The sequence below is a fragment of the Balearica regulorum genome, chromosome 4 (assembly GCF_011004875.1).
Source record: "Balearica regulorum gibbericeps isolate bBalReg1 chromosome 4, bBalReg1.pri, whole genome shotgun sequence".
In the NCBI taxonomy this organism is placed as follows: Eukaryota; Metazoa; Chordata; class Aves; order Gruiformes; family Gruidae; genus Balearica; species Balearica regulorum.
Window position 1 is genome coordinate 56101060 of NC_046187.1, and position 24771 is coordinate 56125830.

The 24771-nt window shown below is 42.9% G+C and overlaps 1 protein-coding gene across 16 annotated transcripts in view; it reads left to right on the forward strand.

The window, feature by feature from the left end:
* The window catches only part of APBB2 (amyloid beta precursor protein binding family B member 2), a 193218-nt gene that overhangs the window by 7671 nt on the left and 160776 nt on the right, over positions 1-24771 (forward strand). For 12 of the 16 annotated variants that reach the window (XM_075752252.1, XM_075752258.1, XM_075752265.1 and 9 more), the window contains exon 2: positions 14930-15065. The gene's annotated coding sequence lies outside the window, so the exon portion shown is untranslated. Of the gene's footprint in view, positions 1-14926; positions 15066-24771 lie in introns of all 16 variants that reach the window. The other 4 variants (XM_075752251.1, XM_075752257.1, XM_075752263.1 and 1 more) reach the window with 1 other exon arrangement.

The window sequence follows — 24771 nt, forward strand, 5'->3', positions numbered from 1 at the left end:
CTGCATTTACATTTGCCTTGTTAATTCTATTTGCAAAGAGGATTATTGTTAGGAAGGGATGTTTCTTAGCAAGGTATTGAATTGTGTAGCTATGGAGGAAGCTGTGCACAGAACCAGCGTGAAAGATGAAAGAGAATTGCAAGGAAGAGAAATAGAAAGGAGGGTTGCTCTCATGTGGAGAATTCAGCGCTTGCCGGATTAAATTGGGATTTAAATGCAGTATAATGAAAAGATAGTTTAATTAGGTTGTTTAAACGAGTTGAAGATATCTACATATAGGGCAGAATCTATGAACTTATGGAAAGATTAATCTTGGAAGTAAATACAGTAGGGAGACCTGGGTGTTTGATACATGTGGTGTTAAGGAAACCTCCAGCACTCCATGATGACCATGTCTCATTAGCATCCTGTGTGCCTTCTATGTGAGCAGGAGAGGCAGGGTCTCCATGTGATCATTTCCCTGATACTCAGCTGGGTGTAAAATGGTGCTCTTTAGGAGTGTGTGGTCTCACTGGGCCAGACACCCAGGTGGAGTGGCATGCCGGGAGTGTCCCAGCAGTTTTGTCATCGGGAAACTTCTGTTGCCTATGAAATGACTGGTGCTGGATGTGTGCTGTCTTAATCATGGTAGTGACGCTGGTGAGCACAAATAGGCACGAGGGTAAAAGTATTAGGAGAGAGTTAAATTTTGGTAGCTCCCTTTAATAGGATGATGTAAAGTATTTCAAGGAAATGAAAGTAATTTGTGCAAAAGTTTCTTGCTGATTTTTCTTGCCTCTTGAAAGCTTAAATTGCCATTTTTCCTGGGTGTATAAAGTTGTTCGACGCAGGAAAATGTAGGGACTGGACAACAGGCAAAGTCTGTGTTGCCATACCAGGAAAGTTTAAGGTCTGTTTTAATGTCTTAAAACATCTGGAGAGAAGCCCTGCCGTGGGATAGAGGGAGTCCAGTGCTGCGGTGATGGAGTGGGTACCTGATCTCTGGGGAGGCGAGGGGTGATGTGGAGCCGATGTGGCTTGGAAAAGGAAATCCAGTGCTAGTAGAGTGACCGTACCGTAGCGCTAGCCCTCATCCTGCCTTCGTCTCCTTCCTCTTCTTGCTGCAGCTCTGCCCTCTCCTCTGCCATACCACAGAGACCTGTGTACACCGGTGTTCACCACCTGTAAGTCCCATATCGCTTCAGCCTTGTTGCTGAAGGAGAGTGCCGCTGTCTGGGAGAGGAGCCTTCGCCCTGGGTGTGGGGGAAGCAGGGTGGGAAGCTGCGCTGTGCAGGCACAAGCCCACTGGCTGCAGAGGGCAGGGGAAGGTGAGGCGCATCCAGCATCACCAGTCTGCTCCTTCCTATCGCTGTGGCCAGACCGGCTAACTGTAGCCTTTGAAGCCTATTAAAATGTTGATAGAATAAAACCCTGTCTCGATGATATATCAATTTCACAAGATAGCAGTGTGCAGTGGGTGTGTGCTTGTGTAAAATGCCAAGACCCCATCCAGATTTTCTTTTAATCCAGGCATCGTGCTGTTACTCACTGTTAAATTCTTATTATGGTGTGAGATTTTTTAGAAGAAATGTTTAAAAAAACTTTGCCCTTTAAGAAATTAAGTTTTACTCTGATATTATTTTTTCCCAAAAGTATAGATGTGAAAGCTTAACTATACAACAGACATGGAATATATACTGATAGGTAAAGAGAAAGGGAAAGGTTATAAAGATAATTTCACTTGAATCTGAAAGATAGTGAGAATTGCCTGCTTGGGAAATAACTCATGTTTTTAGAGTCCTGTGGGAGACTGCTTGCCTTTATTTTCCATTCTTCCCCCTCCCCCCCCATTTTTTTGCCTCCATGCTTCAGGAAAACAGTGAAACAACATGAGAACCATCAGTAAAGGGAATGGTTTAACTAACACATCTGTATATGAAAAGCTGCATATATTCAGGCAAATAAGATTTTTTGGCAGTGGGGGAGTTTGGGGTTTGTTAGCTTAAAAAGTTATCAAATATAAGAAAAATGTTTGACAATAGCTGTGTATTTGAAAAGAGAAGCATTAAAAAAGAAAAATTTTCTTCATTATTTGATATTTGCTTCTCAGAAATGTTTGATATTGAACTTACTGTTAGATAAGTGTGTAGGCTGGTAAGATGACTACCCAAGGATATTGAAATAACTTGGAGACAAAGCAATGTTGGCTTTAAACATGCTGTTATTTAAGCATATGCGAGCACTGCTAGCAAACCATGTTTAACTACATAGATGTGTTTTAACCTTATTTTTATAATCTTTGCATGCTGTTACATCAGCATTTATCTAACTGCATTTTTTGCCAATCCTTGTCATGTCTAAACTTTTTCAGTAAGATATCCTGTATGTTTCCCTTTGCAAGTATGGATTTAAACTTGGGTAAACATAATGGTCCTATATATGCTAAAATATAGGAAGCTGTCTGGTAGAGGCATATGGGTATTTAGGGACCAGTAAGTCTTTTTTGAAAACCAATATAGATACTTCCTAATGTGATAAAGATGGTGCCGTTTGTCAGGGAAACTGCATAAGTGGTCCCTGGGGAATGCATCTTTGCAGCCTGATATGTTGATATTAACATCATGATGCCCTTGCACTGAAGTGTAACTCTAATGGAAGACCACAGAAAATTCAGGTATTGTCAGTGAGGGATCTTTGCGGGGAAGGGGTATCAAGAGGGATGATTGGGAGGCTCCCAGGGATGCCGGTGAGGCTTGATGCCGAGGAAGTCCTGGAGTGATGGGACCCTCAGAGCATCATTAAAGGCTTGTACCTGAGGCAGGAGTCTTGTTTCAGTTGTTTCCTAGCCTGCTTTGGGCTAAAAATCAGCCAGCACTACTGCATGCTGGTTCTGAAATACAGTCTCCGCACTCTGGTTTTGGCCAGCCAGTGTGTAGCAACAAATGCAATTGTGTGAAGTGGTTTTACTTATGTATTTTTGGGCAGAAAAAGGGCGATCCCTCAGTGCTTCCCCAGTCCAGCCAGCAAGTCAGGAGGTGATGCTCTTTTTTCTATTTGACATGTGTGCACATGTTGCAGTGGTGGGAACAGCTGACAGGCAGGGTATATCAAGGTGCATACCTAAATTTGCAACAGACCTTGCTGGTAAGAATTGTATGAAAGCATTTTCCTGGTAGCAGTGGCTCTGGTGACACCAGGAGCCCCAGAGATGTGGCAGCCGAGAGCTGCCTCTGTCCTTGCCTTGCAGTAACCCCGAGGCTTTAATGAGCAGACCTACCCTCCCAGCCTCTGAAGAGGCACAGGAATCAGTGGCTGGCCGCTTGCCATCCTGCAGCACAGCACTTCGGTTCGCTGCTGCTAAACCAGCAGGTAGGAGTGCTAGCTGAGTGGAAAACATTTTGTGGGATTTATCCAAAATAAATAGCTAATTTTACATGGGCGAGGCCAAAATTCTTCGGCTGCGCCTCCTTCCACAACAGAAGAGAAGCCTGCCTTCCTTGCAATGCTTATCCAAGTTTTTGTGCATGTGCAAGGTAAACCGGTTATTTTTCTAAATTTAAAGCTTGGATGCTTGAGTTCTCATGGATGTCTAGATCTATACCACTTTGAAAACCTGTTTGAAGACAGATAACCCAAAGTTCTCTGAACCTTCCCCAAAAGGTTCCCGTCAAGGTATTTGGCCGGCTTCTCTGCTTCTGCTCTGTGCTTCTGTGTAATCCTTGAAGTGTAAATATAGAGCTGGAAAAAATAACACTCAATCTGGTTGAAAGTATTCCAGCTTGCACTAGGACTTACATTAAGAAATATGAGCTTCTGCTATAAATGAGAAATTTGAGTTTGTAACCCCTTAATTTTTGGCCCAATAAATCCTATTACTCCCAGAAAACTGTTCAGGTTCATCTCTGTAAGTCCTGAGGATGTTTTAAATCTGTGGATTACACTCATGCCAAAGTTTAAAATAAGACTGCTAACCCACACAACACACTGATGGTAAAACCACGAGTGGAAAGTGTGGAGCTGATTTGGGAGATGCCAAGTGACTGATCCAACTTCAAACCTAACTAGTGTTGAGCTTTTGCTCCTGCTGCCTATGCTGCTTTTGCTGCTGTACAGGGATGGAAAATTCACAGGATGCTGATGTTTGTACTAGCATCATTAGTTCTCCCAAAGTAATGGGGGCGGTACTGGTTGCACAGTGGCATTGGGCTCTCGTAGGGCCTTCTTGCTTGGCACATGGTATTAGCACGTCCCAAGTTTTCCCTGCTGCTGAATGCGAATGCTTGAGAACTTCCTCAAGCAGCCAGCGTTCAGGTGGGGAACTGGGCTTTCCCCATTTCGGGGTTGCTCTTTGAACTGAGATTGCAAGCAAATGTTTTTGGCGTGCGTAAATGCAATGTGCTGTTATGGCAGGATGTGAAGCCTCCTCACAGAAGGTGAGCTCGAAAGGAGGTGTTGAGATTCTGGATCCATCATGGTAGAGGATTAGGCTGAATTTGTGTAGATTTTTAAAAACTGACAGAGAATATGCTCTAAGGAGAGTGACGCACATACCCTGTGTTTCCAAAATGAAGATACTGATGCTCCTAAAGGCTGGCTCAGGAAAGGCACTTGCCAGAGGGCTCAGGTGGAGGCAGGAGCTAGTACATAAATAGTTGAAGAAGAATTTTAATTACACAGAGGAGTTAGATGATGAACTGGGCTGCAAAATGCAGCCATAAAATAAGCCTAAATCACTTGCACAGAATTAGGCACTAACCTTGAAATAGAACCTCTCTGTGGAGCAGTGGGGAGGCATACTCTGTACTAGGTACAATATAAATCCATTTTAAAATGTTTTCTAGGTTGGTTTCTTTCCTCCTCTGATCTGTTTTAAGGACAGGCCTGGGTTTGTCCTGAAAGATTCTAAAAGTACCTAAATTTGAGAATAAATGTGTCTTGTTTCACAGAAACTCAAGTTTGGGTCTAGGAGTTTCACACACAAGCTATATTCCTTTGCACTTTTGTGGCCATTCCTAATCCAGTAGTGTCTGTAACTTTTATTATTTCTAATTCAGAAGTGTAAGTTAATTCAAATTCTTTCACAGCACAACAGGAAATTTCAAAAGGCTGTGAGAGACCCCGTGCAAAGCCTGTCAGGTGGCTACAGCTGGTTGGTAAAAATGGATGATTAAAACTAGCGTTTTCCAAAGGGTTGTCAGTTGAACGTAGCAGACTCATGAATGAGCTGTGTTTCTGCCTCTCTTAAAAGCTGTGGGTCAAAGAACCTTCTCTTCCAAGCAGAGCAGCGCCCACGTGAATGCTTGGTCTTCTGGAGGCTGGTACAATCTGAGGTAGAAAGTATCTGCACACCATATAGAAAATGGTAGTAAAATTATCGGTGCTTTTGAAATGGATGTTTTCGTAGTTGTTAGCCATAACCAGAAAGTACCACAATAACTTAAGCTCAATAAAATGCTTAAACTTAAAGCAAAACAGTTTCTTTAAAGGACCTTCAATTGCAGAGAACCTCTCAGTTTTGCAAGGTGAGAGTAATGCAGCTGGAGCATGTTGGTTTTACTGAGTGGCTACTGAAGACGGACAGAGGCAAAGTACTGTAGTGAAATCAGTGTGGGCTTGATTCCCCCCTCTGAGGGGGAGCACGGTGGGGTTTGTTTTTGGTTTTGTTTTTTTTTTTTAAAGACAACTCTATTGGGAAATCTAACTAACGCTGTTATCTTAAGAGGCAGTAGAGATGGCTTCAGAAATTAAGCTGTTACTGTATAAAGGCAGTTCATCTTAAGAATCAAGATCAGGAAGCTTGGTTTCTTGCTTCTGAACAGGAGTAGTGTGAGACTTTTACATGCTCATTTCCTTCGTATGCTCATTGCTATTTCATAGTATAACAATTTCTGTGTTTAAAACAACCTTTTTCTTGAAACGAAAGATAAAGAGCAAAGCATTTATAATGTTACCATGGGGTTGGCAGTTTTTAATTAGATGCTTTAAATACAAAGTTAAGAAATGGCATGCCAACAGGAATTTTTAGATCTACTGTTTTTCTTGTGGTCACATGTATTTTTTGGTGTTAATCTAACTTTTGATAATTGCTCCTGGTTACTCTTTTTATGCTGTCCTTTCCACATCTAGTCAGGCAAGCGTAAACATTTCATGTATATTAGAAATGAGAAGTTTCGTCTTCAGAAATGGATCACAGGCTGTTGTGGACAAAGAGAAGGGAGAACAGCAAGTCTTGTTGTCTTTTTTTTGTGCATCCTAAATGAAATTGTGTAGGTAGATGCTGTGTTTAGGTCCTGCCACTGTGATGCGGTTTACACTGTCCTCGAGCTGTCCCTGAAGAAAGCTTCATCGCTTCCACAGCATATTGTAACAGTTACGGTTAGGTTGCTCAGAGGTGTGACCTACAATAATAAAAGCTTATGGAGGACCAAGCAACTTGCAAAACTGGAGAAGCGCAGAAATGGGTTTAGGAGTGGGCCAGCCGAGGTCAGAGCTGCCCAGATGTCTACCTGATGTCCTCAGCTCCCTTGTCTCTTCACATGCTTCGTGCTATCACGAGGTAGCTGGCATGTGATGTTCAACCCGCTCCTCAGCGTCATGGATGAAGTCATGCTGTCCTCTCTGGTGAGGAGATGTCCTCCCTCAGGTGAAACCAAAGCTGGCTTTACATCTGAGGAAACCCTGCACAAGAAGTGCAAAGGACAGGCAGCAAGACAGGAAATGTCCCCCCAAAATACCGAATGTGAGACATGAATTTCTTTAACTGTATGAATTTTTTGGACTGAAAACTTTGGATGCACGTTGCACATCAGTAACAGTTGTGTTGCAAGAGGAGGCCTGTTGTTGCCACCATTCAGGCAAGCTGCACGCTTTGGATTTTACTCCTGTGAGATGGTGATTGACTACTGGCCTGCGTTGTGAGGGCAGAAGAAGGTATTTCAGTGAAACTTGTGTTAGATGTGTTTCAGCTGGGATGCCTGGCCTTTGCGGCATGGGAGCGTGCACCTTGTTTGCTTCCATAGGTCTCTGGTGCCCTTTCTGCATCAAAAGGATTGTCATCCCAAAATGCCTTAAAAAGAAAGGTGAGAAACAGGGTGTTCGCAGTTGTTGATCCTCAACCATCCCCCACCCCCCGCAAAAAAACAAGAGTGATTTATTTAATGAGGAAAAACTACCTTTTTCATTTTCTGAGTAGTACAAGAGCCATTAGTAAACTCTTTTTTTTTTTTTTCTCTTTTGTAGAAGAAAAGTAGGAGTTAAGAGTGATGATTAGTATACCATACTCTTCCAGGTTGCTTTTATCAGAAGGCATCTGTTTGCCTGAATATTCACTGGTAATCGTTAACATTTAGGTCCTTCTGCCTTTTCCTCTAGAGGAAACAAATCTTACTTTTAGCCTGCATCCTGGTTTTGTGTAAATCCCTAATTGCTCTTCTGTTTCGTTAGGTTGTGGCCAGCCTTCAGATTTGGGATCATAGTATGTTGGTGTTTTAATTACATCTGTGCCGTTCTTCTGAGCAGTCTGAAATGAATGTTACACACTGCTTGGGCATCCCTGCAGGTGTAGTCAGAATAATACTTGGGATTTTTTCTGTGAATTTTTGAGTGACTGCTATTAAGACTGGCATGTATATGGAAGTCTTCAGCATACAGAGCATCAATTGCTGCTCCAAATAAACTTGGAATATATATATGTTCAGTGGAGCTTTACTCCGCTGAATTCATTCTCATGCTCTCAGATATCAAAATTGGCTTAAATTTGATGGCTTAATTTCGTGTCAGTGACCCCTTTGTATGAATGTACAGCTGTGTGGGATGCCGAGTAAGAGCGCTGAATGCTGCCAGCCAAGCTGGAAGGTCTCACGTGTCCCTTCCCCGGCACGGAGCAGCTTAACACCTCCTCCCAAGGCTTGTGGCACCATCGCACTTCCCTGCAATTAGTTGCTTGGCTAATTCCCAGCATTGGAGGGTGCTGGTGTTGGTTACAGAGACAGAAATGTCATTGCTCTGCATTAGGTATTGCATAAGGAAGAGAAATTAAAGGGTACATTTTGTTAAGAAAAATGTGGGGTTTTCTTGGGGTTGTTTTTCCTGTATGGAGGGATAAACACAAACTTTGAATTTCTGTTTCTCAGGAGACTGCTACTTCTTGGAGTAAGCGAACCAGAAGCCGTAGGAAAAGCTTTTATTTTCTTGGGTGACACATACGTGTCAGCCCTGTTCGTAGTGAAGGAGAACTTCATGGGGTTTTGGGTGATTTTTGATTGGGTTTTTTTTCCTTCTCTTTTTTTTTAAAGACAAATTTTAAACTTCTACCCTGAACAGTGAAGTGTTTTCATTCTTTGCCTGTTTCTTAGGTTTGGTTCTATTAAGAATATGAACATGTGCAAAAGTTACTTATTTTCCTAAATGGTAACAGCCCTGGTGTGTTCGAAGCACAGTATTGTGTGTTTATGGAAGAAACAGTCAGTCTTTTGATATGTAAAGTTTTAAAGCTGATATTAAAGGAAAGAATAATTAAAACCATGAATGGAAAATGGGACAAAATGCAGCATAAGTTTATCTATAGGTAGACTGTGCCAGAGTAAATGACCTTCTTTTTTTTTTTTCTCCCCACCTTCAAATGTGAGTTGGGATAAACATATTGATTTTATCTGGTCTTTAACAAAACATTTATTATGGCATGAAGTGGGAAACTCTAAACTAGAGGAGTGGGTCATTAGAGTTACAAAGCAGTTAAGGGTCTGGCTAAAGGGGAAATAATAGAAGGGCACAGGAGACCTCTAGGCTGGGGAAGACTAGTGATGGGATATTGCCACAAAAACTTTGGCAACTAGAAGTTAGGAATGCATAAAAGACACGTTAATCTTGCCAGTATTAAATGAGATGATGTAGACATGTAGAAGTATCGAGCCATTATATAGTGTACCATAGAAGTCTTGTTTAGGAAGAAATGAATCATTTTGATAATGAGAAGTGAGAAAGATAATTTTAAATGCAGCTCGGTGTAAGAAGGCTCCTCATTCTGAAAACGTGCATTGGCTTTGCCCCAAGTAGTACCCAGCATTTTGCAAGGGGATGCTCTGGGATTTCTTGTGTCTCATTTTCTCCAGTCTTTCCCGCTTTCCTTTCCAGCTCTGCCTTAGTTTGCCCTTTTTTAATCACACTTTTTCTTCCTGAAGTCATACAGTACTCTTCTTTGTGCTTGTGTTGGATTTGTGTGGCAAGATTTTGGTAGCGGGGGATCTACAGGGGTGGCTTCTGTGAGAAGCTGCTAGAAGCTCCCCCTGTGTCTGATAGAGCCAATGCCAGCCGGCTCCAAGACGGACCCGCCGCTGGCCAAGGCCAAGCCCATCAGCGCCTCTGTGATAACATATTTAAGAAGGGGGAAAAAAAAAACCAGAGAGAGCTTTTGCAGCTGGAGAAAGGAGTGAGAAGATGTAAGAAACTCTGCAGACACCAAGGTCAGTGCAGAAGGAGGGGCAGGAGGTGCTCCAGGCGCCGGAGCAGAGATCCCCCTGCAGCCTGTGATGAAGACCATGGTGAAGCAGGCTGTCCCCCTGCAGCCCATGGAGGAAGGATGAGGGGGTGTAGAGATTCCACCTGCAGCCCATGGAGGACCCCACACCAGAGCAGGTGGAGGCACCTGAAGGAGGTTGTGGCCCCGTGGGAAGCCCACGCTGGAGCAAGCTCCTGGCAGGACCTGTGGACCCATGGAGAGAGGAGCCCACGCCAGAGCAGGCTTGCTGGCAGGACTTGTGACCCCGTGGGGGACCCACACTGGAGCAGTTTGCTCCTGAAGGTCTGCACCCCATGGGAGAGACTCACATTGGAGAAGTTCATGAAGGACTGTCTCCCGTGAGAGGGACTCCATGCTGGAGCGGGGGAACGATGAGAGGAGTCCTCCCCCTGAGGATGAAGAAGCGGCAGAAACACCGTGTGATGAACTGACCGTAACACCCATTCCCCATCCCCCTGTGCCGCTGAGGGTGGGGAGGAGGTGGAAGCCGGGAGTGAAGTTGAGCCTGGGAAGATGGGAGGGGTGGGGGGAGGTGTTTTAAGATTTGATTTTATTTCTCATTCCCCTACTCTCTTTTCCTTGGTAATAAATTAGATGAATTTCCTCTCTAAGTTCAGTCTGTTTTGCTCGTGACGATAATTAGTGAGTGATCTCTCCCTGTCCTTATCTCGACCCACAAGTGTGTCGTTATACTTTTTCTCCCCTGTCTGGTGAATGAGGGGAGTGACAGAGCAGCTCTGGTGGGCACCTGGCCCCCAGCCAGGGTCAACCCACCACAGTGCTCATGGCTCTGGAAAGCCTAATTGAAATGAGACTTTGCTGATCATCTTTGGAAGTGGCCCTAAGGATGACTGGACTGGCTTACTCAGCCTGGGAAAGGGCAAAAATGCTCTATAGCTCCTGGGCTTCGTACTGCTTGTGGCTACACAGTCTCTCAGGCTGTGGGTGCAGCTTCCTATTTGGCCTCTTGGATCTTACCAGGAGTTGAATTCAAAAAGCATCAGTAGAGTTTGGATTTTTCTCTGCTTGCTGCAAAGGCTTTGGCAAGGACTTTACTGCATATGTAATTGTAACAACGGTACATTAAATACAGAATGTTGCATAATACGTTTCTATTTATTAAATGCTATTGTTATCTGAATGTAGTTCATAGGTTGTGTGTAACCTGAAGCCCCCCAGGTTTGGGGCTTCATTTGGGTTTTATAGTTGCCTTACTTAAAAATACCAAACACCATCTCCACCCCCCAATTTTTTTAAATGTCATTAGCCCTACTATGGATAATTGATTGTATCTTTGAATATTGTGCTGGGGAAGGGTGAGCAGTCCTAGGAGCAATGTTAGGAGCTTCCGGCTACCAGCCTTCCTCAGTTTGTGGTAGGTAAGTTAGGAGCTCTCTATTCCATCTCCATCTTATAAAGACAGAGAACAATGATCCAAGTAGTGTCTATTCTTGTTCTTTGCAGACCTGGATAGCAAATGAAGGCAGCTCTGTAAAGTAGACAGGGACCATATTAGAGCAAGGCTGAGGGATGACCTTCCTAAATACTCTACTGTATTTAAAATCTTCATGGCAGCAATTTGAGATTTATACATAGAGTCATTGGTGAACCTTTTATTCAAGTGGTAAGCTCTTTCCTGCGTTCGATTCAAAGTACAGCATAGGAAATAGGTTTTTCTTCTCTAAAGGAAGGTGTTTGCCACCCTTACCATAATGATGTATGGTATGTTACTTCTAAGTAACCTGTTGGAATTGGGTTAAGATAAGACTGACTGTGAGGAGGAGTGCTAACTTTGGTTTGCTTTTGGTCAGGACTTAAATATGGCATTGTGCGTGCTTAATTCTGTAAAAGATGTTGTTTCCAACATCCTCAAAGACCTTTGGATCTGAATGGCTTGGAATGCTGCTATTGAGTTACGACAGGGGTTTTGATGTTCTAAGAAAACATTTTTACCTGCCAGAAAAATATTTTGTCCATTTTGCTTAGCAGTGTCTGATTCTTTGGCTTTGCTTTTGTATTTTAAGCAGTACTTTAACGCCTGCAGAACTTTGATTTTTGGCTCAGTGGCACTGATGGGATGGATGGGCTGAAGTACTTCCCTCTGTTACAAGTGGGGCCTGAATCATGTTTGAAAGGCGTGTCACTTTGTTCATATGAATTTATGCCTTCTCCCTCCCCAAATACTAGAATGTCTTGACATTGGGTCATTTGCATCCTGAAGAGCACAAGCCAGAGACAGCTTCGCTTTTGCTTGAAGTATCTGGCTCCCAACTGGTTTGGCTTTAGGCTGATAGTGCCTAAGGACCAGCCAAGTTGGAGCCCGTTTTTGATGCTCTTTCCTGGCAGACAGTGTGACCTTTGTAGTTTCAGGATATTGTTTTTCAGATGTGAGCTTTTAGTCCTAATGGTTCAGCTGGTACTTCTTTAAAATTGATGTATATCCAAGAACCAAGAGAAACTACTTGTTTGATGAGGGGAAACTAGAGACCGAATTAAACTAGTGAAATATTGAGGTCAAGATATTCTTTAGTTGAAAACATTCACTCTTGACAAGTAGTGTGTCTTTATAGCAGGAATATAATTCTTGCTATAAAGAAGCTGCAAAACACGAGGAAAAATTACCCAAAGCTAAAGATTTATTGACTTTTTTTTTTCTCCCCCAAACAGGCTGAAATATATTGTGAAAGAGGAGCTGTGTTTGGACTCAGAAAGTGTTTAGTGATCACTTACTGACTGCAGTGAGTTTGATACAGAGCAGCGTTCAGTAAGTGCATAGCTTTTTGTTGAAGGCGTGCATAGCTTTTTGTTGAAGGCAGGAGCGCAGCGATGGAAGATTACTAGTGGGTTTTGTACATGATTGAACGGGGGCAGAGGCAGGGTAGCTGTGGTACAGAGCAGAGGAGGCGTGAGCACATGTGCCGTTTGGCCCTATTTCAGTCTGCCTCGGCCATAAACATCTCTCCTCCATCCCCCTTTCTGTGTTTTGCTCCCTGCCAAGGAAAATGTAAACTTGCAGTGTTATTTGAAGTTTTTCTGTACAGACGTACCTTTTGACTGTGATCAGGATGGAACACCTCCCTCCCCCATGGGTAACCTGTAGTAGCATTGCTTGTGTCCCCATGTGATCAGAAATATAGAGAAAGAGTAATAAAAACCTTTCCCGCTGTATGACTTTTTCCTCCAAGTTCAAATGGATGGGAAAGTTCAAGGTAGCTGATGAGTTCTGATTTTTTTTTTTTTTGGCAAAACAAATATTTAAAGGTTGCTGTTAAATTATCTTCATTTTCTTTTTAATCCCTCTGTTCGTATCAAACTGCTTAACTTAAGTAGTGTTTTCAGCATTGTTTGGGGACAGCATTATATTTAGAAAAATTTTTTTTTATGGAACAGTTTTAACATTATATGGAAAAATAGTATTTAATGACCAATAAGATGATTTATGTTGCTAAGGCAACCGTGTTGCAAGACATCAGAACAAAGGAATATGGGTGTTGCAGATTTGTGCCGCAAAGGTGCCTGCCATCAGTTTCCTATGTAACCACATTGTGCTTAATCACAAAAAGATCTCTACGTTGGTGTGTTGGTTTTGCGTGGCAAGGTTTTGGTAGCGGGGGGGGCTACAGGGGTGGCTTCTGTGAGAAGCTGCTAGAAGCTTCCCCTGTGTCTGATAGAGTCAATGCCAGCCGGCTCCAAGACGGACCCGCCGCTGGCCAAGGCCAAGCCCATCAGCGCCTCTGTGATAACATATTTCAGAAAGAGAAAAACAGTTGGAGAGGGCTTTTTGCAGCTGGAGAAAGGAGTGAGAAGATGTAAGAAACTCTGCAGACACCAAGGTCAGTGCAGAAGGAGGGGCAGGAGGTGCTCCAGGCACCGGAGCAGAGATCCCCCTGCAGCCCATGGTGAAGACCATGGTGAAGCAGGCTGTCCCCCTGCAGCCCATGGAGGAAGGATGAGGGGGTGTAGAGATTCCACCTGCAGCCCATGGAGGACCCCACGCTGGAGCAGGTGGAGGCACCTGAAGGAGGCTGTGACCCCATGGGAAGCCCGCGCTGGAGCAAGCTCCTGGCAGGATCTGTGGAGAGAGGAGCCCACGCCAGAGCAGGTTTGCTGGCAGGACTTGTGACCCCGTGGGGGACCCCGCACTGGAGCAGTTTGCTCCTGAAGGTCTGCACCCCATGGAAGAGACCACGCTGGAGCAGTTCGTGAAGGACTTTCTCTCGTGAGAGGGACTCCATGCTGGAGCAGGGGAACGATGAGAGGAGTCCTCCCCCTGAGGATGAAGAAGTGGCAGAAACACCGCGTGATGAACTGACCGTAACCCCCATTCCCCGTCCCCTTGTGCTGCTGAGGGTGGGGAGGAGGTGGAAGCCGGGAGTGAAGTTGAGCCTGGGAAGATGGGAGGGGTGGGGGGAGGTGTTTTAAGATTTGATTTTATTTCTCATTCCCCTACTCTCTTTTCCTTGGTAATAAATTAGATGAATTTCCTCTCTAAGTTCGGTCTGTTTTGCTCGTGATGATAATTAGTGAGTGATCTCTCCCTGTCCTTATCTCGACCCACAAGTGTGTCGTTCGTTATACTTTTTCTCCCCTGTCTGGTGAATGAGGGGAGTGACAGAGCAGCTCTGGTGGGCACCTGGCCCCCAGCCAGGGTCAACCCACCACAGTTGGCAGTGCTGGGGAATTTAAGACATGCTCTACTGTAGTTTATGTGAGGATTCCTGCATATATTAAATATTTGGTAACTGTGCTAATGTGTTTTGGGGGAAAAAGTGGTGGAGGGTGGTGGCTTGAGTAATGTTTTGCAGTTGATAGTAAAATAGATAGCATCTGTCTTTTCTTACTGAGCCATAGATTTGAGAAGATAGGTGTCCTTAAGGCATCACTTTCCATAGCCCCGGGGAGGATTTCTCCACCTCGGTTTTTAGCACTGGTGTTAGGAGTGCCAGCTGCAAGCGTTATGCAACATCCAGGAATTGGCATGATGGAAATTCGTCTGGCTGGCTCCTCATTTACTTACTTGTAGCACAGTTTTTCTTTTATTATAGATGGTTAAGACAAGAAAAAGACTTCATAAGTGACCCCACGTCAGTGCCAGGCAGTTTGTCCTAGAAAGGCTAGCCAACAGATTGTTTAAAAAACTTATAAACAACAAGAATTAGCAGCCTGGCAGCCTAAGCTGACACAGGCTTTGAATAGCATGTGCTTGGGAGCATTTCTCTCTGCTCCTGGCAGGATTTGCGAATGCATCCAGTCGCACTGGGCTCCCAGCTCCCGTTGCTGGGGCGTTTTTCCAGAGCGCCTTTAGCTGCCTTTAACACCTTTCATCAATCTGGCCTTACCACAGCATGGAAACCGGAAAAAAGTTGCATAGAAAGTAGCTGACTAGATGCTGATTGAAGGTGTTTGTGCTTCATCATCCTCTTCTCCCAGCAGGGATCTCTTCAGCCAGTGAGGAGGAGAGAGCCCACCAGCTCATTTGCAACGCGAGAGGCTGCACTGTGCTGGAGAAGTGTTCTATGGTGTTGAGTCAGGGCTCTTCAAGAAAGGCTCCTCATTTCAACTTAAAGATGTAAGTTTCTGGGCGTTCTTGAGTAAAAAGAGACGACTTCTTTTCTAAACTTACTTGATGCCCTGAAAGATGTGCGGTTAGAAGTTTGAAAGTTGTGATACATCAGTACATTTAAATGGAAGCCACCAAATGTTCATGGCTAAGGATTGCCTATTGAATTTCCTGTTCAACTCTTTAAAAGCATAAATATCGAGATATTCTGTTCCAACCTCTTTCTTTTCTTTAACGTAAAAGGTTGGTTTTTTTTTATACTGTGGGGTTTTTTGTGCCTTGAAAACTGCACTTTTAGTTTTAAATGAACTTACAGTAAGACAGGTCAAAACAAAAGGCTAAAAACTTCCTTTCAATTTTTTCCTTCTGTTCAATTTCTTTCTAGTCTTTTGTTTTCTTTTTTTTTTTCCTTCTGCTTCTGAAGATCTAAGGTAGAGAAGCTGAGGGAGGTTATAAAGTGAAGGTTTGGGGATTAAGTGTAGGCACAGCCGTCCCATCTGCAAGGATACAAGAAGGATGCTGCTGTTAGCTCTTCTAAGAGCTAGTTGTTGAATCCAAAAGAGGTATGACTTGGAAACCTTCAAAGACCCCATTCAGGCTAAATACAGTATGTAGTTTTAGATTTGTGCTCTTTTTCAAGAGCTTCAGGTCCATGTCACTGAGAGCAAGTGGTAAGAATATATGGAGAAGTCAAATGAAGGATAATGTGCATCTCACTGGAGCCAGTCATATTGTAACTTACCGTTAGAAAAGCAGCATGTGGCATCCTTGGTTGTAAAAGCTGGTTGTGGTCAAGGGCTCCATTCTGCTTGGTGTTTATAACTGAGGACACACATATTTAATGGTTAAAAGAGCAATTTGGGAAAGGTGTTGCTTATGTGACTTCAGTGTCATGCAGTGTTGGGGCAGCTGCAGTTTATCTGTCTCTGATGAGATGGTAATAGCCTTCTTAACTCAAGTAGAAGTTGTATAAATTAGTACTTCAGAAATTCTTACCGACTGTTAAGATAAAAGATACACTGTGGTTAATGTGCATTACTGTTGAAGGAATAATGATGAGATGAAAAATGGAATATCGGACAGCATTTTAACTTAACAGCTGTGGTGTCTATGGTAAAGACACATAAATCCCTTCACATGAAACAAACCACAGTTTAGGAATTCTTTTAAATATTTTAGCCTGTTTGGAATATATATTTACATTTAAAAATGCTTTAAATTCTGAGAGGAAGTTTTCTTCTGTCTCCCTGATACTTTGTGAAATCCTTTGAGGGAGAAGGGAGGGAGCTCTTAGAAAGCTATTTCTGACGTTAAATGGCTTCTTAACTGCTAAACTGCTGAATTTGGGTTTTGGGAGTTAGTGTTCATAGGGTGGGAAGAGTTTTATTGAAAAGTGGTTGCTTGTGCAGGGCCAGAGGTCAGCTGCCCTGGAGTGCCCTTTGGGCTCCGGCATCAGTCCCTGGGTACACTCTGCTGCCAGAGATGGGGCTGGCAGGATGCTGCTGAAACCCCTCCTCAATGCTCCCCTCCTAGCCAGCATACTGTGAAGCTGAACAAATTCCAGTGCTAGCCAAGCTTGTAATCAATTAGGCACAAGGTGAAAAGGATAAGGAAGAAAAACAAAAAGTGATAGCTGGGTGTGAAACTTCAGTAAGGCTTCATTAAGGGCCACATGATTGACAGCTACTCAGCATCTTTGTATGTACACAAGCTGGGCCACGGCTTCAGTCGCATCCACTGCAAAGACTGATCCCCGTGTCTAACCATTTTTTGCATGTCTGAGGATGTCCTCTGCTTCAAAAATAACCAGTTCTGTATCACTGCTCTATCCAATGTGGATGTTTGCTGCCTCCTTGCCCCCCAAGAGCTTCTGCTCTAAACATTCAGACTAAACTTGATTTATTCGGGTCCTTTAACTTTGTTCTTATTTGGTTTATATCAGCAATTTTGTACAGCTTGAGGAGTTGTGAACTCCTCTCACAGTTTGTGCTCAGCACACTTTTTTTTTAAAGAAGGTAGATGTGAAGGGCATGAGTCAGACTTTGGAAACTCTCCTCCAGTTCCTGCTGTAGCTCAGTGTGAGAGGGGAAACCAAAATCTCGAGGGAAAAACGGTTGTTATGGCAGCAGAAATAATTTCTGATTGAGACTTGCTATTCAGATGCTGCTTTCATGTTTCCTGTTTCAATCTCAAAAGAAGTCTGTGTATTATATGATGAATTAAATGGCTTTTTAATAAGCCCATAACTAGTGTCTCCCAAACTCTGTAATTTAGGCACTTACATGAATAATAGCACATGATGTATAATAGCATGTTGCCTTCAATTTTCCAAACTCTAATAGAGAGGGCAATGATGCACAAATGTATAACTTAATTAGGCCTTAATTTTTAGTACTTTGCAGCCCACTTTATGCAGATATCTTTATTTGTATTGCAGTGCAGTTGGATCACTGGAATAATCTTCTGAGCAGTTAGGCTGCCCAATTATGATTGTAGTGAGTCTGCAGAGGTTAATAAATGAAACAACTCCTCTAGATTTTAGTTTTCTTATCATTGAGTAAAGCGTGCTGGAAGGCACAGTTGGGAAAATTCATCTGTTTTTAACTTACTGAGTTAGCATACACTTGTATACAAACACCTAACGCAATCTCTGCCTGTTAACTTTCACTGATGGAGCCCTGCCTGTACAACATGGCTCGTGTCTGAAGGGGAGCATTGGCTCCTAGCCTCTGCAGAAGACACCTGCCTCATGGCTGAGGCTTTCCTCCGAGAGGTCAGGCTCTGACCATCTTCATGGAAGGAGCAAGTGGTCCCAGTTCCCTCTGTTTTCTGTGCAAGAGCCACTACTGCAGCAGAGTTGCTACATAAAGGGGACTTTCACCCCATTGTAATGGTGAGTAAACTTCCACACTATTCCTGGAAAGGACTAACCAGGCACTTCCATGGAGCGTGTTTGGCCTGAGGTCTGTGAGCGTCTTGGGTCCTTGCAGTGGTTGGGATTTCAGGCAAGTCCTAATGTTCTCACTTTCAGTGGTTTTTTTTTTTTTCCCCTTAGCACATGCACCCACACACCCCGGATGCTGTCCACAGTGAAGTGTTGAATGTGGTGATGTACAATTTGCCATATAAGTCAGGTACATGTTTCTCCCATGGGTGTCCTGCTTGGTCTTGCATTGCCCTGCTTCTTGCAGGAACATCCTTTTGTTGCAGCTGAAGCATAGGTTTTGTGCTCAGACTGTACATCACGCTTTCCTATCTTTTGTTTGCAAGTGCCTGTTCTTCATTTCAGGCTGTGTAAAACTCCACAGACACCTGAATGACATCCCGAAAATGACAGGCTTTTGGCTGTTCTGGAAGATTTGAAATTGAATTGAAAGGGTTACTATTGTCGTCAGGAGACCACTAATCTTAGGCTTAAATGACAAGCAACTACATGTGTTTGAGTATAGATAGCTGTTGTTGGGGAACTGGTCTCTTTATATGTGCACAGCTCCCTTCTTTATTTTGCTTTGATCTTTGTAAGTCTTAAGTGGTTGCCTTCAATACACCTGTGAAACTCTTAAATCTGGATAAGCCATCTTTTTCTGCAAGCCATTAACTGAAGTGAGTTGGTCTACTAGAGAGTACAATCTAAGACAGCCCAGGGGTGAATGTAGCGGGGAGTAACAAGCAGTGAAATGTGCTTTCTATGACTGGAGTTGATGAGTTTCTAGGGGAAACAGCAGAGGACTTTCAGTTGCATCTCCTTCACTGAGGACAGTGTGTGTACACAGCTCTGTCATTAGTGTAGCACTCCTGTAGCATCATTACTGAAATAATTATTGATGAGTAGTTGTAATTACTGATATTCCATCCCTCACTGGAGATTATCTGAACGTACTTTGGTGAATATTTGAAGGTAACCATTGACCTCTTTCCCAAATATGCAGTGGCTATCATCACATTTAAGGACTTAATCTCAATGATACTGATATCAGGAGAGTGAGAGAACCTGGTCCTTGTCTTCCATTTGAGTAGAGGTGATGACTGGGCCTTCAGTAAGGAGAGAAAGTGAATGGGCCTGTGCAGACTAGAACGGGTTACTTTTCCTGGGCCTGTGTCTTTAGGCCAAAGATTCTTTTTTTAAAAAGCCTTCTCCTTTTAAGGAGACCCTGTGGAGAAGATGGGATTTGGATGAGCTGGAAGAGGTTACCCACTGGAGGAGCTGATATCCTGGAAAAGCAATGACTGGGACAACAATAATGGTTGCTCTCCTAGCACAGAAAGGCAGATGGCATGACAAATCTCAGTGGTCTCCAAAGACCACTTAATTAACTCTGAACGCAAAGAAATTAATCACATTTGCCTGGCTTATGAAATGGCAGAAAAAGGCATAAAAGTGTTATTTTTCTTCAGATGGGAAGAAATTCTTTTGGGCTTGTCTTGAGGGCAGCAAGATGTTTTAATCTAAGGGCTATTGATTTATCTAAGCTTCAAGGCAGGATATTATTTCTCTGAGAAAATAGATCTTTGCCCACACATGACTCTAAATATATGCTTCCTGAGGTGAAGGGGTTGAAAAGTCTTTAGCAGCACATGCAGTACTGAGAAAAATCATTAAGGAACGTGTATGTTCCCGGATGCTGAGTGAGCAATTTCTGAAACAATTTAAACTTTCTACAATTTATGTAGAGGGTCCTGTTGTGTCTATTATGTATGGAGCGATTAGAGGAGGAGGGCAGCTCTGTGCCCGGAGTAGATGGCTTCCAAAAAGGTCTGACAAATCTCCAGATGGAAAATGCACGAAAGTATCATCAAAGTCAATATTCTAGAGCTGTGTAAGAGGTGGGTCTGAGATCAGAGAGCATTCGAAGGAAAGCTTCTCTCCCTTCCTGAGCTGTAGCCAGCTCTGCAAAAGCTAAGCTTTTCTGAGAAGCCCTTGTGTACTGTTATGTGGGGCTGTCATTCCTGCTTGCGTGAGGATCAGAGGCTTCAGTGTGCTGGGCCTTATGGTTGTCTGTATGGTCATCTTTCTGGATCTTGTATCTTTTTGGCTCTTGGCACTACATGGTTGGTGCTTCCTTGTTTTCCCAACCAGGCTGGCTTTGTGTGAGGTCATAGCCAGGAAAGGCAGGGATGAGATTATAGGGCAGGTAGAATCATGGAATCGTAGGATGGTTTGGTTTGGACTGGATTGGAAGGGACCTTTAAAGATCAAGTCCAACAACCTCCCTGCTGTGGGCAGGGAGATCTTTCACTGGACCAGGTTGCTCAAAGCTCCATCCAACCAGACATTAAACACTTCTAATGATGGGGCATCCACAACTTCTCTGGGCAACCTGTTTGAGTGCCTCTCCACCCTCATCATAAAAACTTCTTTCTTATGTCCATTCTAAATCTACCATCTTTCAGTTTAAAGCCCAGTCCAGTTTCAGTAGTGCTTCTGCTCCTCTGCAGGGCTCATTTTGCCTGATACCAGAGCCAGACCCACTGTGGAGTGAGAGACCTATTTCATCAGTGCCAGATAGCTGATGTGCTGCATGCTGTTTGAGACCGTGGGGATTGTCAGGGTGGATCAGACTCTGTCTCCTTCTTTCCAATGTCTCCTCTACAAGGTGTTGGTGCTGTATGCTTCCAGCAGAACAAGTAGGAGCATCTCTTTTTTTTTTTTTTATGGGGTAATCTCTCCCACTGTTGTTTTATCATGGTCTGCAATGGTTAGAGGTAGATCCACGCCTTCAGGGTTGTCAACAAATGAATTTTAGTAATAAACCTTGCCTAAATGGAACAACTGTGCCTGGTCTTGATCCTCACATAAAACATGCCATACTTGACTTCCATGTCTTCCTGCAGGAATTAATTTTAGTTTGTATTTATACAAATGCACATTCTTGTTTATGCAAACAGAAACTGCCAGACTTCCTTTTCCAAATCATTTTCTGTCTTATCCTAGTTGGATGTATTTCAGCAGATTAGGATTGTTCAGGACAACAGTCTATTCTAAGGATTTTTCCATTCCCAGAGCCAGACGTGTTACCTCTTTCTGAAACAGGTGTAACCCTGGCTGGTTTAGCAGTGTCTTTTGGTGTTACTATAGTGGGGTCTGCACTGTTGTCTTCTAGAAGACATTTGTTAGACTAATGTTATACATCATCTCAACTCTGTTCATGCAAGGCTATGGAATTTGTGGTTCTGTTTTTCTGCTTTTTAAACCATGGCTGTATCTTGAGCAGAGACTTTTGCTAAGCTGTTCCAAATCCCTTTCTAGAGCCTTTAATTAATAGTTTAATTAGAAATCATGTGAGATTTGTAACTACCATAAAAGCTTGCATTCGGTGTGCATTTGTTAATACTGAATTCCATTGACATTGTATTTCTTGTCCATGTCACTTATTTCTCTCTGCAGACTCCTCATGGTCCTGTCAGCTATTGCTTTACATCAGAAATTGTTATCTGCTGATGTTGGATAGTCCTACCTTTGTTGGACTATGAAATACTTTGAAACACAAGGATTTGGGAGACAGGCTCCTGCTGATCTTTGCCGTTAGGCACACTGAACCCTTATCCTCACCCTTGCTATTGGTCTCCTAACCAGGGTTTGATACATGTGCATCCCACCACCTGCCCATCACCTGCTGATCTTGGCCAGCCCGTGTGCCTGTGGAGGTGCATGCGGCAGTCCTTCTTTCCCTCCTCCCTTGGCTGGGTAGGCAAGGCAAAGCACGCCTTGTTCAGAACGCTTCAGGAACTACTGAACATCAAGGTGGCTCTCAGACACTGGTGTGCATGTTATGGTTGGCCAGGGTACTTTGCATGCTGATGAGAGAAGTTTGGGGGAATATTTTGGCTGAAAAGATCTGAAGTGTTTTCTTCTTTAGCCAGTAAATGTCAGTTGCTTTAGAAGCGTTAAAAACTTGGATGTGTTCCAGCCTCATCTTCCAGCCCTTCTTGTTCCTTTCTTCTCCTTATTTTGCTTTATGCCAAGAAACACACCAACTCTCGTGACTCAGACATGAGAACTCTATTTCCTTTCAGTTTTTTAGTCCACCTTTTATATATGCATGCATATGCTATTAACTTTTAAAAAGCCACTGTTTGGAATTAACACTAAGCAAGTAATGATGAAATTGTGTGTTTGATTCCACTGTGTAAAATCTTGTAGTAGTTAAAACTTTTGGAGAGGGAGTCCCATGTGCAGTGAGATGTGGATGCAGAGCTGGGCAGCCGGCAGATGCTGTTGGGTGCTTAGAACTGCACAAGGAGGTGGCTCAGCTCTGGTTTCCAGCAGATTTCCACCCCCCCATACAAAATTGATTGTTACAGTTTCAGTATCTCTAGGTATGGAACTGAAAAGCATCTGCTTTGAAATACAGCTTTCCAAGTATTTTTGTGTGGTAGTAGTCAAACTCTTCATAAGCAGTGAGGTGATAGTTCCATATTAATTTTTAATGACCTACAATGGCTTTTATGACTCAAAATGTGTAGTCCCCATCCTGAGGAAACAAGGCTTTATTGTTTTGTTAAATAAAACATCACAGCAGAAAACGTATATGTGGTGAACTTGATGTAATGATAGTTCAGTTTGATAACAGCACCTGTTCATGTGTTGCTCTGGTTTTACTGCACATGAACCTTAATTTTTTAGAGATTCGTATCTGTTCTGTATTCAAATGTTAAAAGAAATGTTGGGGTAGCTTCCGGCAATAAAACTAAATTGACCGGCTTTCCTGTGAAACTTCCAGTACTTCCTGCTTCTGTTCTGGCTTAAAATTAATGGTGTTAAAACCCCCACCCTTTCTTCTGTCATTTCCACTTCTGATTTTAGCTAGAATGTGAAAGCAAGCATTGTAAGAGTAATAAACAAAAATTTAAAAATTCATCACGATCACTTTTTTTTCAAATGACAATGGTCAGAGCTTCAGGTTTCTGTCATTATTTTTATGTAAAAGGTTTTCTATGCCTGCCTATATTTCCACATACTGAGATCTCGGCACATACATGAGAGAGAGAGAGAGGAAAAAATGAATTTATAGGAAAAAAAACAAGCAGCCAAATCAAGACAAATTCTCTGTAAAAACTACTTGACTGAAGGAGCAACTGGAAGATTAGACCGGGTAATGGCTTGTATGTTACTTTGGGGAAATTTATCAAGCAGTGCGTGAATGCTGCTTTGCTGTTCCTAATGCAAGCCCAGCTGCCGAGAACAAATGGTGATTGAGTGTTAGTCAATAATTCTATACAAGTGGGTCAAATATTTTCCAGCTCTTAATTGGTTTCTGTATATAGTGTGCTGATGGTACTCGTTATTTCTCTTCTTGTCCAAGATTGTAGCTGCTTTCTTCTTAAGTAGTTTTTTTGTCTGTCTGTTTTCAGAAATTTCAATGACTTTGGAAGCATTGAAAACTTGATGTGTTGCATCCAATTTATCCTGGCTTGTATTTGTGATCCTCCCAATACATCTTGGGTACAGACATGCCCAAGTGGTGTTCATTTAGGATACCATAGTTATTTCTTTCCTTTATAGTGCTTGAAAAACTTGCTGCATCATGTTTGGCATTTAGTGCCAGTTTGTAGTGAAGAAGGCGGCATCTGGAAAAAAAAAGGATCACTTCAATTTTGTGTTGTAGTAGTATATGCTAAATGAGGAAAAAAGTGGAGTCCAGCAGGCGAACCTTTGCTCTGCAGTATCTTTAGTCTGAGTTTTCAAATCTGAAGTCCAGTTTGTGCTGTACTCTTGGAAGGAAGTAGCTCAACTCTAGAGTCTCCCCAAACATGTGGCTACAATTTTATGGTAGGATATGTTTCGGCATATTTGTAGCCAGCATGTAGCAAAAGCATGGGAAGGAAAGAAATTAAACCGAAGTTTTAACAGCAGTGAAGGAATAAGGAATGGGTTAAAAAAAATAAAGTGATCATCAGTATTGGATGTGTAAATGAATATAATTTCTCAAGTAGGTTTTATTTGTTGTTTAAAACTTGGAAGCAATCTAACTTTAGATGGAGGTGTTCATGGCAAGATAAAAATGCAGTAATGCAAGGAAATGGTTTTCCTGACTATTTTTTAATCTGGATACAAGCAAGCATAGCAGTAACCCCCTGAGTGAGGTTATTACAGAGTGGTATAACATTTCCAAGTAGCATTTTGAATTTGGCCCTGTTGGAAGCAAGAACAGTTACTCTTGTCCAGCATCTGGTGCAGTATCTTCTCCTGAGATCAGGGTTTCAGAGCAGAGGTTTTTGTTTGTTTTGTTTCTTTAAAAAGTAGTGCTTGGGCAAGTATTGTTTTAAATACAAGACTTGAAGAGCAGTGTAGTGTAGTAAATAGATAACTAGATTAGGACACCTGAGCTGGTGAAACCCTGTCTGTGCTCTGCTGAATTCCAGCTGACTTCAGTGGAGTCAGACTCTAACACAGAGTTTCCATTCATGGGCAGCGATGCTGGGCGGGTGATGCTGCTTGTATGGTCTTTCATCCTTTACCTTGCTAAAGGATATGTTTTATTTCATAAAGCTGATAACCAAAATAAGAATGAGGAATTTGCAGCTTTCTTTTGCTTAACTGGTACCCAGTACCTACCCAAAGCAGAACATTTCAGGTCAGGATGGCACATGCTACTTGACTGCTCTGTTTTGTTCAGTCAAGCGTTGTTGGAATTTTTCTTGTATTGAATAGTCTCCCTGCACTTGGTTATCGTGGGAGGATTATTTGCATCCCACATAGATGTGCTGTGGCTGC